The following is a 13,013-nucleotide window of genomic DNA, read 5'->3' as shown; positions in this document are numbered from 1 at the left end:
AATGGTGAAACTAAGTAGCAGTATCAATAGAGGTCATCCATTCTCAGGTTGGCCTTGAATTTTTAACCTGTTACCTTCACATTTTCTTAAACATTTGTTAATATACTGAAAATTTCATCATGTGTCCATTAATTATTAGACATATTTCTATATACAGAATAAATGAGCGGTCTTCAATCATCATGCCTGTTTCTTCATAACCATTGCTGGATTTTTTTTTATCGTAATTGTAAAGTTTATAGGAGTTTAAGGAAGCACAATACAAATATTTTTTACTGCCAATCTCCAACATTTAAATGCTGTTTCTTTCTTAAAATTGCATATAAATAAATAAAGAAGTTAATATAGATAGATAAAACATCAATCTTTTAAATGAATGCAATATTTTTGTTATGAAATCATTGTGTAATGAACTATTATTCAGATAACGGCATAATCTTAATCAGTTCACTTGAATGAATTCAGCTCTTTCATCTATATAACTACTCAAGACATTTTAACGTTATCTTTATATACACAACAGGAGCTACAAAAGAGTGTCTCAAATTATTGCTATCGTATTCCATTCGCTCATGAATTTGTAATTAGTGTAATCATCCATACCATAGAAAAGTAGATAATGTTGGATAAGGTGTAACATTTGATCTATACATTCTATCCAAAATCTGAGACACCCTCTTGTAGATATTGGCTCTAGGCACAACATATAATGAAATCAACACTCTCGGGGGATCCACGAAGAAGCTTATTTCAAAAGTGGAAATTTCTTGTAAACACAGTTATCATCATACTTGATTACATAGTTGTTGTATAATACTAACATTCCATTAATTTGGAAGAGTAATCTGTTAGCTATCCAAAGATACCACTTTTATAAATTTCAAGCATTATAAAGAAAGTTACAATATTTTAAAACTGGGAGATTAAATCTTTGTATTGTGCTACCTTAAATGAAAATGGAGTTACATATATACCCAATATCAATCTCAGGGAAGCAAAACGTTAAGTAGTTTTGTCTAATGATTTTTAAGCCTAGGCTGAATTCATACAAACAAAAAGTGTTGTTTTATTTTTAGGTGTTCGTTACTTTAATGGAAATTGTAAGAGAACACTATTTAAAGTTATTAACAAACAAAGAATTAGAAGATGGAGGTAAAGCTGTTATATTTTATTCGCGTCCATTTAATATGCTCAATGAAACAAAAAGAAACATATTAAGAGAATGTTTTTTCCATAGATTTAGGAGCTTTGAACAGCGGTATACTACTGTTGCCTTTATTTGTCAAAATGAACAATTTATAAACATGTCCGAAACAAAACGAATGATTTATAAAAGTATCACCTCATGTAAAACATAGACATATATCATGTATATAACAGATTAACTACAGCCTATACATAAGCCACCATGAAAAGAATTATGAGAGACTAATCAAAAGCACATATACATTAAACCTAATATATAGAAAAGCCAATGATGGCTATTATATTAGTGATTAAACTAATATATAGATAAGCTTTAAACCTATGTTTTGCAAAGACATATATATTAAAGGTAGATAAATTAGTACAACACAAATTTTAACTCAAAAGGAAGTCCAATTAAAACTGCCAAAATAAAACATTATATTTTATCAACTAATGGACCAAATTGAATATAACTGTCATATTATATAACTTAATACAGGTATTTATTCAGAGGAAAATGGTGGGTTAAATATGGTATTATAGTTAGCTGAACCTATAGAAAAAAATATGTGAGCAACCTGAACAAAACTTAAAAAGGTTAATATATCAATAATTAGGGTCCGGGCAAAATTGTTTTAAAAAATATCCAAGACAAATAAATAGAACCAATGCTCAACAGAAAAGAAGTCGTGGTGTATTCATCATTCATGTAATTCTGTGAAATTTGAAAATTCATCATGTAAATTCTTGCATTTGTCTTCTACATTTGTTTTACGTCATTTTGAAGCAAGCTTTTTTAAATATGATACAAGAGTATACATGTCGCCAGCTGTTATGGATATGATTAAGATTGCTAACACAATTCCACCAACCGCACCCATTGCTCTGGATGACGATCTAGAATCGTTGGCACTGGTTAACCGTCTAGTAAATGAGGACAGCTGTTTCTTATCTAATGTTAATGTGTTTGTTATGTTTTTAATCCAATCATTAATATCACTGCTATTCAATGGTGTATGTTCACTTATTGTATTGCTGCATGGACATTCACACGATGTTTGATTACTGAACGCTACAATGAAAAAAATAAACATAGTAAATTAATTCATCCAAAGAACGTTTTTGCAAAAAAACATTTTTTTCTATGAACTTTTGTTTCACGCCGATAAACTAAAATTACTCTCATTCGTGACACCAACGTACACATCTGATAATTCTAGTTTACATGGCTTAAGGCAATATCGACATGCTAGTCGAACCAGAAACATGAGTACGATGATGAGCCGATTGTTGTAACATCTATTTAATGCCCTAGTCTTGTCGCAACTTCAAATAAGATACCACGAGACAACCTAGGCAATACCGAACTCCAAGGTTAAGTGTAAACGGAAAGTTATCAAAAGACAAAACCAAAGCCCGAACACATCAACGATGGAAAGCAAATGTTATTTTCCTAACTAACGTGCATTTTATTTTATAGAAAATGGTGGGCTATAACCTGGTTTTGTAGCTGTCTAATTGTTGATTGGTAGATCTTGTTTTATACTGGCTTTTTATAAGTATATCTTGCGATAACTTTATTACATTGACAAAAATGTGTGCAAAAAAAAGAATTTTTATAAACAAATGTTGAATGTTGAAAACGAAAGTTAAATGTTGTATGACAGTCGCCTAAAATGTCATTATATTGCCAGCAATTTGTGAGCAAAAGAATCGGTCAATCTTTCAATTAAAGGGGTGCAGTGGTCAACATTGAAAATTAAACTCAATCACTATAAAAAAACGAACAAATAAGTCAGCAAGGAAAAACAAAATGGCATTTAGACAAAGCAAATAAGTAGAAATGAAATACAATACTATAAACAAAAAAGATCCAGCATAATAAGACAATGACAGGATGTATAAGCAGCGAGCCACGCCCTAAAAGGGATATTACCAAAATTTGACTATATGGGCAGTAAATGTAATTATTTATAAAGATAAAAAGCAACGCTATAACACGTTATTAAGAGGTTAAACAAAATCAGTCCATATAGTCTTATTTATACTTCAAGAATATAATTTTAACAGTTCGAATGTGGTTCTTTGAATGTAATAATATAAATATGAATTATTAACCAAACAATCAATCAATGCTTAGGGTACAGCATTCTATAGTATTTCGAATAATTATAAACAGGTTTATCGAACAAAAATTAACAATCAATGATGTATGACAACACATAAGCTCTGACTACTGCGATTTAGTTTAGTTTAAAGATACTTTATTGTTCAAAACAAATGGTCATGTAGTTTTGTCTTTATAGTTTGCAGTGTAATGTTTGGGGGTAAATGTTTGTTCTTTCCTCATGTTTCATCATGGCGTCACCTACTTTCAATCCATCATTCATTTGTCGCTCTGGTAATGTGATATTTTCTAAATTCCAAAGCACTGGCTTTATCAATTAGATGGTTGGTCCGATGAATTTTAGCTTGTCATCAACGGTACTTGCCAAATGATAGTCATGTAAACAAATAATACTTAATTGGGAATAGACAAGCGATTTTCGGAGGATAACTCTAATACCGCTAAGGTCTACTTATTCCAAGGAAATTGCAACTTTAATGTAATAATAAGTACATTAATCATAAACTAACAGTATATACTAATATACACTACTGGACATGCGATGTCGATGAAACTGACCGTAAACGTTTTTGTGTTTCATAGCCGATAATATCTAGTTTATTTGCATACTTACTTTCGGATCTTACTGTAGTTACACCTGAAAATAGTGTTATTAAGAAGTAAATGTTAAAGTTACTTTAGAAATACTATTCGAATAGTCCTTTTTGCTGTATTATTAAGCAAACGTACATATAGGTAATATTTTACTGTTGTCAAAATATTAATTTTGAGTATAAGTATTTATAAATTTACAGACTAAATGAGCGTTGCCTAAACCTGTTTATATAAACATATCCGTACTAACTGAAGTATGTCTGTAACGGTTTGCCATCGTGTATGTATGAGTCGTCATGAGCACTTTATGCTCACTTACATTGGTACATAAATCGTCGTACGTTAATTATATGTTTACGATACATGTGTTCATGAATCGTGAAACATATATTATGTTTTTCATAACTATGTTTTTTAAATAACTGAACTAAAAAAATGTTTTCTGTCATATTACGTACCATCTGTTGTTGTCTCTGTGGGTAAACCTACAAGAATTTAAGTTGTATTTATTAGATGTTTACTTTTTTGTTGTAAAAATTGATTGCATGTACATTTTTTAACCATTTACTTTTTCTTGCAATGATGCCTTAATGTAAACTCAAAGTGTATGTTCATTACTTGATATGCGAAGTCGTTGAAACTGACTGTGAACGTTTTGGAAATTAATAGCCGATAGTATCTAGTTCATTGACATACTACATACTCACTTTCGGTTGTTACTGTAGTTACACCTGAAAATATTGTTCTTAAAGAGTAAATGTTACTGTAGTTACACCTAAAAATATTGTTCTTACAAAGTAAATGTTACTGTAGTTACACCTGAAAATATTGATCTTAAAAAGTAAATGTTAAAGTTACTTTGGAAATACTATTCAAATAGTTCTTTTGTTTGTATAATTAAGCAAACGTACATATAGGTACCTTTTTACTGTTGTTAAAAATGTACTTTTAAGTATACGTATTTTGTATATTTACAGACTAAATGAGCATTGCCTAAACCTGTTCGTATATATCTCCGTACTAACTGAAGTTTGTCTTGTATGTACAAGTCGTCATGAGCATTTTTATGTTCACATACAGGGGTGCGTAAATCGTCGTACGTTAATTATATGTTCACGATACATGTGTTCATGAATCGTCATACATATATTATGTTTATCATATTACCAATGTTATTTCAACTGATCGGGCGGAGCTTACGTTTTAATTTGCATAAGGACAGTCTATTTGAAGATGTGTGTGATTAGGATGATTGCCGTTATAATTATTACTGATTTCTAATCACCTATCAATGCCATCTAAGGAATTAACAAAAGAATAACTGGATACATCATTGATGCGTTTATCCTAAAACACCTAGCTATAGATGGAATGGTTTATTATGAGCGAAACGGTTAAACTCCGCCCAGTCAAGTGAAATAAATTGAGTAATACCTATGTGTTTAAATAACTGAACTTAAAAAATGTTTTCTGTCATATTACGTACCATCTGTTGTTGTCTCTGTGGGTAAACCTACAAGAATTTAAGTTGTATTTATTAGATGTTTACTTTTTTGTTGTAAAAATTGATTGCATGTTAATTTTTTAACCATTTACCTTTTCTTGCAATGATGTCTTTATGTGAACTCAAAGTGTGTGTTCATTACTTGGGATGCGAAGTCGTTGAAACTGACGGTGAACGTTTTGGAAATTCATAGCCGATAATATCTAGTGCATTGACATACTTACTTTCGGTTGTTACTGTAGTTACACCTGAAAATATTATTCTTAAAAATTAAATGTTACTGTAGTTACACCTGAAAATATTGTTCTTAAAAAGTAAATGTTACTGTAGTTACACCTGAAAATATTGTTCTAAAAAAAATGTTAATGTTAAAGTTACTTTGGAAATACTATTCAAATAGTTCTTTTGGTGTATAATTAAGCAAACGTACATATAGGTACCTTTTGACTGTTGTAAAAAATGTACTTTTAAGTATACGTATTTTGTATATTTACAGACTTAATGAGCATTGTAGATATCGCCGTACTAACTGAAGTTTGTCTTTACCTGTATGTACAAGTCGTCATCGTCATGAGCATTTTATGTTCACATACAGGGGTGTGTAAGTCGTCGTACGTTAATTGTATGTTCACGATACATGTGTTCATGAATCGTCATACATATATTATGTTTTTCATACCTATGTTTTTTAAATAACTGAACTAAAATATGTGTTCTGTCATATTACCTACCATCTGTTGTTGTTTCTGTTGGTAAACCTACAAGAATTTAAGTTGTATTTATTAGATGTTTACTTTCTTGTTGTTGTAAAAATTGATTGCATGTAAATTTTTAACTATTTACTTTTTCTTGCAATGATGTCTAAATGTAAACTCACAGTGTATGTTCATTACTTGACATGCGAAGTCGTTGAAACTGACCGTGAACGTTTCGGGAAATCATAGCCGATTTTATCTAGTTCATTGATATACTCACTTTTGGTTATTGCTGTAATTACTCCGAAAAATATGGATTTTAAGAAGAAATGCTAAAGTTACTTTGAAAATACTATTCAAATAGTTGTTAATGTTGAATAATTACACAAATGTGCATATTAGTACCTTTCGCTGTTGGAAACATATGTACTCGTAAGTATAAGTGTTGATAGATTTACAGACTTAATGAGCGTTGCCTCAACCTGTTTGTGTATATCTCCAAACTCACTGAAGTATTTTCAACTTATTAACAGTAAAACAGTTCAAATATTTTGTTGTTATTCAAATATTATATACAAATGTAGATGTAAGAACATATCCCCAACAAAATATGGTGGGATAGAATATATAAAATATTGGATTAATATAGAAAAATACTCTGTCTGTTTCTTAACCCCTGTACAAAAAGTAAAAATGGATCAGAAATGGCATTTGTTAGAAGCAGCTTTTATTTGATTTATTTGATTAATTAACAAAATCTTTTTGTAATATTTATATCTATATCTTATTATATCCATATGACTTAATTGATTTATCAAGTATTACTTTGTTTTTAAAATGTGTATCGAATACTGTAGTATGTGATTTCACAGGTTTCATCATCAAAAATAAAATAATTACAAAAAAAAGTATTCTTAACCTGTCTGTTTGCCTCCGTGCAAGTGTATGCATTATTCTGTACTTGTGTGTACAAATGTTAAAACGCACATACTTGTTCATTGTGCATGTTTGTATGCATAAATATCGTCATGTGCATTATTGGTTCAATATATGGGTGCATAAATCAGCATAAGAAGTATATGTTCACATATCTTAACTTTTTTTGATTTTTTAACCCTGTATGCTAATATTGCCTATGTGAAATTTTAAAATTGTTTGTATGTACATTGAATGACAAATATATGTGACGTATACAATTTTCTGACGTCGGACACGCGAATCAATGAATGTGTTTGTAGATAGATGTGTTTGTGTTCTGTTAAATTGTCCCTTTAAAAATTGAAACACGATGATGACTGCTGTACCTATATTTTGACAATTTTTATTTATTGTGTCTGTTTAGTTCACGCATCATTTAAAATATCACGAAATTTGATGAAACTGTTATCAAAGTGAGAGGGTTAGCGCTATAAAACCAGGTTTAATCCACCATTTTATACATTTAAAAATGCCTGTACCAAGTCAGGTATATGACAGTTCTTGTCCATTCGTTTTTGATGTGTTTAGTTTTATTTGATTTTTCCATGTGATTATGAACATTCCGAATTGATTTTCGTCTAAGTTCAGTATTTTCGTGATTTAACTTTTTATACATGGCTAAATAAATCGTCATATGTATGTGTTCATCAATCGTCATACGTATATTATATGTTCATACATATATTATGTTTACCATACTTATGTGTCTTAATATTAAAGGCTTCTCAACATCTTACGAACGAACGAAAATTGACCTAACTTGACGTAACTTGCCGTAACTTGCCGTAACGGGAAAAGAGGGAGCATTTATTTATTCAATAATTTTTGACTATCAGCTGAGATCTTCTTCCATTTGAAATCTCTTTTACTTGGAAAATACATTCATTCTGGAATTTGTTAGACCATCGTACAAAAACTTTTGATATAACATGACAACATCAATTCGATTTGTTTAGTACATATAGGAAAAAGGGTAAATATAGCACTTGGAATTAAAGCTAAGAGGCTAGGAATCTTTTTAAATCTTATCAAGGATCAGATCAATGAAAAAGTTTTTTTTCGCAAACATGAGGTAAAACTATTCTCAGCGTGAACGCCTCTAGTTTTGAATTCGAAAATAAGAACATCCTCGTATCCGGGGAAACTTCGTTGCCCCAACTCAAAAATCCAGATGATCACTTCTTGACCTTAAATGATTATAACTGATTTATATATTCTACATGTAGCAAAACTGATAAAGTCAGGAAGATAACTATAGGGAAACATTCAAATGAATATTTTAAAAAAAAAACACCAAAACACTTTAAAATATGATCTGTTATGTATTTGTTTTTTTCATGGCCGTTCTTTTTTTTCTTTGTTAGTCAAATTTTTCGTGGATTTTTTATAGAATGCTGTAAAAGTGTTCTTCGGTTTTTTTTCTTCATTTTTTTCTTTTTTCTTTGGAAATGGAATTTAAAGAAAACGTACCTTTTAAGAACTATATGTAACTACTAGTAACAGTTTTATTGGTACTGCAGCATTCATACTTTCAACAAGATTATACCAAACTCTAAACTTTGCTATTGATCGAGTGCACCTTTATATTTATGTAACTTATTCCAAAAATAATTTAACATCAAGTCGGACTAATTGGACCTATCGCACATTGAGATTTCCCTGGAGTGTGCTTTATTGTAGGAGACAGAATTTACCCAAACTCGCCCACCTTTAATCATTCCATATTCATAAAGTGGATTATACAGTTATGCTTCAGTTATTCCCTATATGATCCACCAACTTTTTACTATAAAAGTAGGGAGGCACCAAAGCCTCCCTTTTGGATCAGCCTATGGATTATAATAAATGAAAAATACTAAACTTGTGTCATCTTTATCACTTTTCAATCCTTTTACAAACGCTAATCTCGTCGTGACAAGCATAAAATACTTGCCACATAATGTTAAATATCCAACAATCAATCAAATGTAATGCAAATCATTCGATTGTTTTTACTACATATTAAAAAAACTGACAATGTTCTATTTAAATGGATAAGGGAGATAAATCGAACGCATATATTCGACATGTAAACAAACGAAACTCAACGTAAGAATACGTAACATTCAACAACAGAAAATAAATTGGAAGCCCGATGTTTAACCACAAAATTAAGATGCAAGGTTGCAAAATGACTATGCAATTGTTAACTGCTGCCATTAAACACACTGCAATATCAGTAGACATTTCGGAGATTTTATCATAACAAAATTACTGCTCCTTAACGATACGTTCGTAGAGTTTCGTCCGTTCGTAAGATGTTGAGAAACCTCTAATATACGTGTTCTTTCATAATACATTGTATATGCCGTCTGTTGTTATATCTGTTGGTAAACCTACACGAATTTAAGTTGTATTTATTAAAAGATTTCTCTTTTGTAAAAATTGAGTACATGTATATAAACTCGTGATAGATACTAGGACTAAATTTAGTATATACGTCAGACGCGCTTTTCGTCTACAAAAGACTCATCAGTGACCTTCGAATCCAAAAAAGTTAAAAAGGCAAAATAAAGTACGAAGTTCTATATTTTAGAACCATTACCTTTTTTTCTTGCATTGATTTGTTGCATTGACGTAAACTCACAGTGTATATTCCATTTTGGACATGAAATGTCGATGAAAGAGGGACGAAAGATATGAAGCTGACCGTAAATGTTTTTGGAATTCATAGCCGATAATATCTAGTTCATTGATATACTTACTTTTGGTTGTTACTGTATTTACTACTGAAAATATTGTAATCAAGAAGTAAATGTTTAAGTTACTTCGGAAATACTATTCAAATAGTTGATATTGTTCAATAATTACACAAATATACATATTAGTACCTGTTACTATTGTAAACATATGTACTTTAAACATAACTATTTATAAATTTACAGATTTACTGAGCTTTGCCTAAACCTTTTTTGTGCATATCTCCGTACTTGATGTAGTATGTAGTATGCCATAACCTGTTTGTGTACCTCCGTGCACGTGTATGTACAAGTCGTCATGAGCATATTATGTTCATTGAACACTAACTTCTGTGTATTAATCGTCATTCGCATCATACGTTCTCAATATCAGAGTGTTTAAATTGTCATACATACATACTTGTTCAATGTGTCTGTTTGTATTTATTTATATCGTTATACGCATTATAGGTTCAATCCAACGTACTGATTTTCTACATTTGAAGATGTCTCTGCCAAGTCAGGAATGAGGGATCATTACAAATAATTTACATAAAAAAATTTAAATCCAGTTGATCGATGTGTTTTATCATTTGACTTAGCAATTTGATAAGAAACTTTCCGTTTTGAATTTTCCTCAGAGTTCAGTATTTTTATGATTTTATTTTTCACCAAAGGTTTGTTCATCAATTTATATATTATATGATCATACGTATATTAGGTTTACCATACTTATATATCTAAATTAATGTGTGCTTTCATAACACTAACCGTCTGTTGTTGTCTCTGTGGGTATACCTACAATAATTTAAGTTGTATTTATTGATTGTTTTCTTTTTTTGGTTGTAAAAATTGATTATAAAATACATTTTAGAACCGTTTACTTTTTATTACATTCATTTGATCTCGTGCAAGCTTAATTATTATCATATATATATATAAACAATGTATCGCACGCATACTTCCTATGTAAGGAGAAGTAAGTGGATTTAAGAGTAAAACTCAACTAAAATTAAAGATGAGTATTGAAACCTAGACATTTAGACTTAATATTATGCTTTCTTAGAAGTTACATGATAAAAATAAGAACTCTTACAGCTAAACACTGTTGGTGTCTCGTTCGATCTACTGTTTGCTATCTGTAATATCTCTAGAAATGCTACAAACAAATACAAAATATTTTAGAACGTTTTTCTGTATAAATGCGGATCGAAGCACTTTATTTTGCATTTAACTTCATCGGTAACGCATGCGCATAAAGGCGAAAATGTTAAAGCCAGGGATTTATAAGAATCTAAACAAATAAAGAGCTCTGACCAAAAAAAACATTAAACAAAAATTGCCAAGTTCAAATACCAACTTTTATGTTTAAAACTTTATCTCTTAATTTGTTAACGAACAATTTTTGAAGATTTTTTATAAATCCAGTCAGTACTCTGAACCAAAAATACTAAAATTTGGAAGGAATTGGTCAGCAATGAGACGGCAAACCATTGACAAAAATATAACAAAATTCATCTTAAGGACAAATATCTATACAGTATCCATCAACAGTCAAATGTTTCTACTTATATTTATCAACCAGTAAATAGCCCCATTTGTCTATAGTAGTGAATATATTAAACAGAAATCATAGATATGTCGCAAACAATGTTATCAACAACAACCGAATAGCCCTACAAAATCCAAGATGACAGACAATGCGTTTCCAAATTTGATTTGTCAGTCATAAAATGATATAATTGTTTCGTTTCTATTATTTTTCGTTTTATGGCCTAATTTATGACAAAACAATTTACGATAATAAAATTAACGGTACCAATTTTCTTGCACCAGATGCGCATTTCGACAATACATGTCTCTTCAGTGATGCTAGTGGCCAAAATATTTGAAATCCAAAGCTTATATAAAAGATGAAGAGCTATAATCCAAAAGGTCCAAAAAGTATAGCCAAATCCGTGAAAGGAATCAGAGCTTTGCATGAGGGAGATACATTCCTTAATTTATAATAATTTTTCATATTTTGTATCAGCAAATTTTAATAACACAAAAATTCCGTATTTTCATGCAAGTACCGAAGTACTGGTTACTGGGCTGTTGATACCCTCGGGGACTAATAGTCCACCAGCAGAGGCATCGACCCAGTGGTAGTAATAAAATTAACGGTACCAATTTTCTTGCACCAGGTACGCATTTCGACAATACATGTCTTAATAACTTAGTATGGCGAACATGAACAAACGACAATCACTGTACTACTGATACCTTGCATATCTGCAGACGACTGTTGTAAGTGCTACACCGAATCTAAATATTGAAGGTGTTCCTTTAACAATGGCTATTTGAAAGGGTTATAACATGTATACTTACAGTTTTTAACACTTTACAAGCGGATCAAATATGCTAAGAAAATGTATTTATGATTCAACTTATTTAAACGTTGATAATTAGATTAGTTTTTGTTTGGATTTTTACTGATATATGAAATTAAGTAAAATTCAGACATAGTAACTATCCATATAGATATTTAACGTGTTTAATTAGTTTACTTCTCTGTGAAATGTTTCAAGAAAATCACTGTCGTTTGAAAAAATCAAAATAGACATAAATACCTCGCTTGCCAGATTTGACTTCAAAGAAATTGAATGAATCTGGATCGTCATTTACGGTAAAAACTGGTATGGCATCAAAGTTTTCGGAACTATCTATGATTTTTTGACAGCTGTTGTTCTGTAAGTTATACAGGTAACCGACACATCGGTACCAATATTGACATTGCTTGTCACATTCTGATTCATCAGGTAAATCCTCACTCTCAAAATAGGTAGCGCTGTTAAACATCACCGAAACATTGTTATATCTCATAGCTGAACTGACTACAAAACACAAATAAATGTATGCGTTAAGTTTACACGGATTGTACCCAAGTTCAAGTACTTGGTGAACCACATCTCCGTAACAATTATAAGATTGATATATACTAGTCAACAAAAGAAACGATACACGACTTTAAAAAAAAACAATATCAAAAAATATTAAATATAAAGCAAAATGAGATACACTATTTTAAAAAAAAGCTTTCATTTGTAATGTATGCACATGTGATAATGAAAATCACAACTTGTCGGAAAGTATCTAAATTTGGTGTAAACGATCTCAGGGTGCAAATTAGTTTTGCGAAAAGTTGAATAAAAAATCGACACATAATT

The sequence above is a fragment of the Mytilus trossulus genome, chromosome 2 (genome assembly GCF_036588685.1).
Source record: "Mytilus trossulus isolate FHL-02 chromosome 2, PNRI_Mtr1.1.1.hap1, whole genome shotgun sequence".
NCBI lineage: Eukaryota > Metazoa > Mollusca > Bivalvia > Mytilida > Mytilidae > Mytilus > Mytilus trossulus.
Note: the sequence above shows the minus strand (reverse complement) of the source record.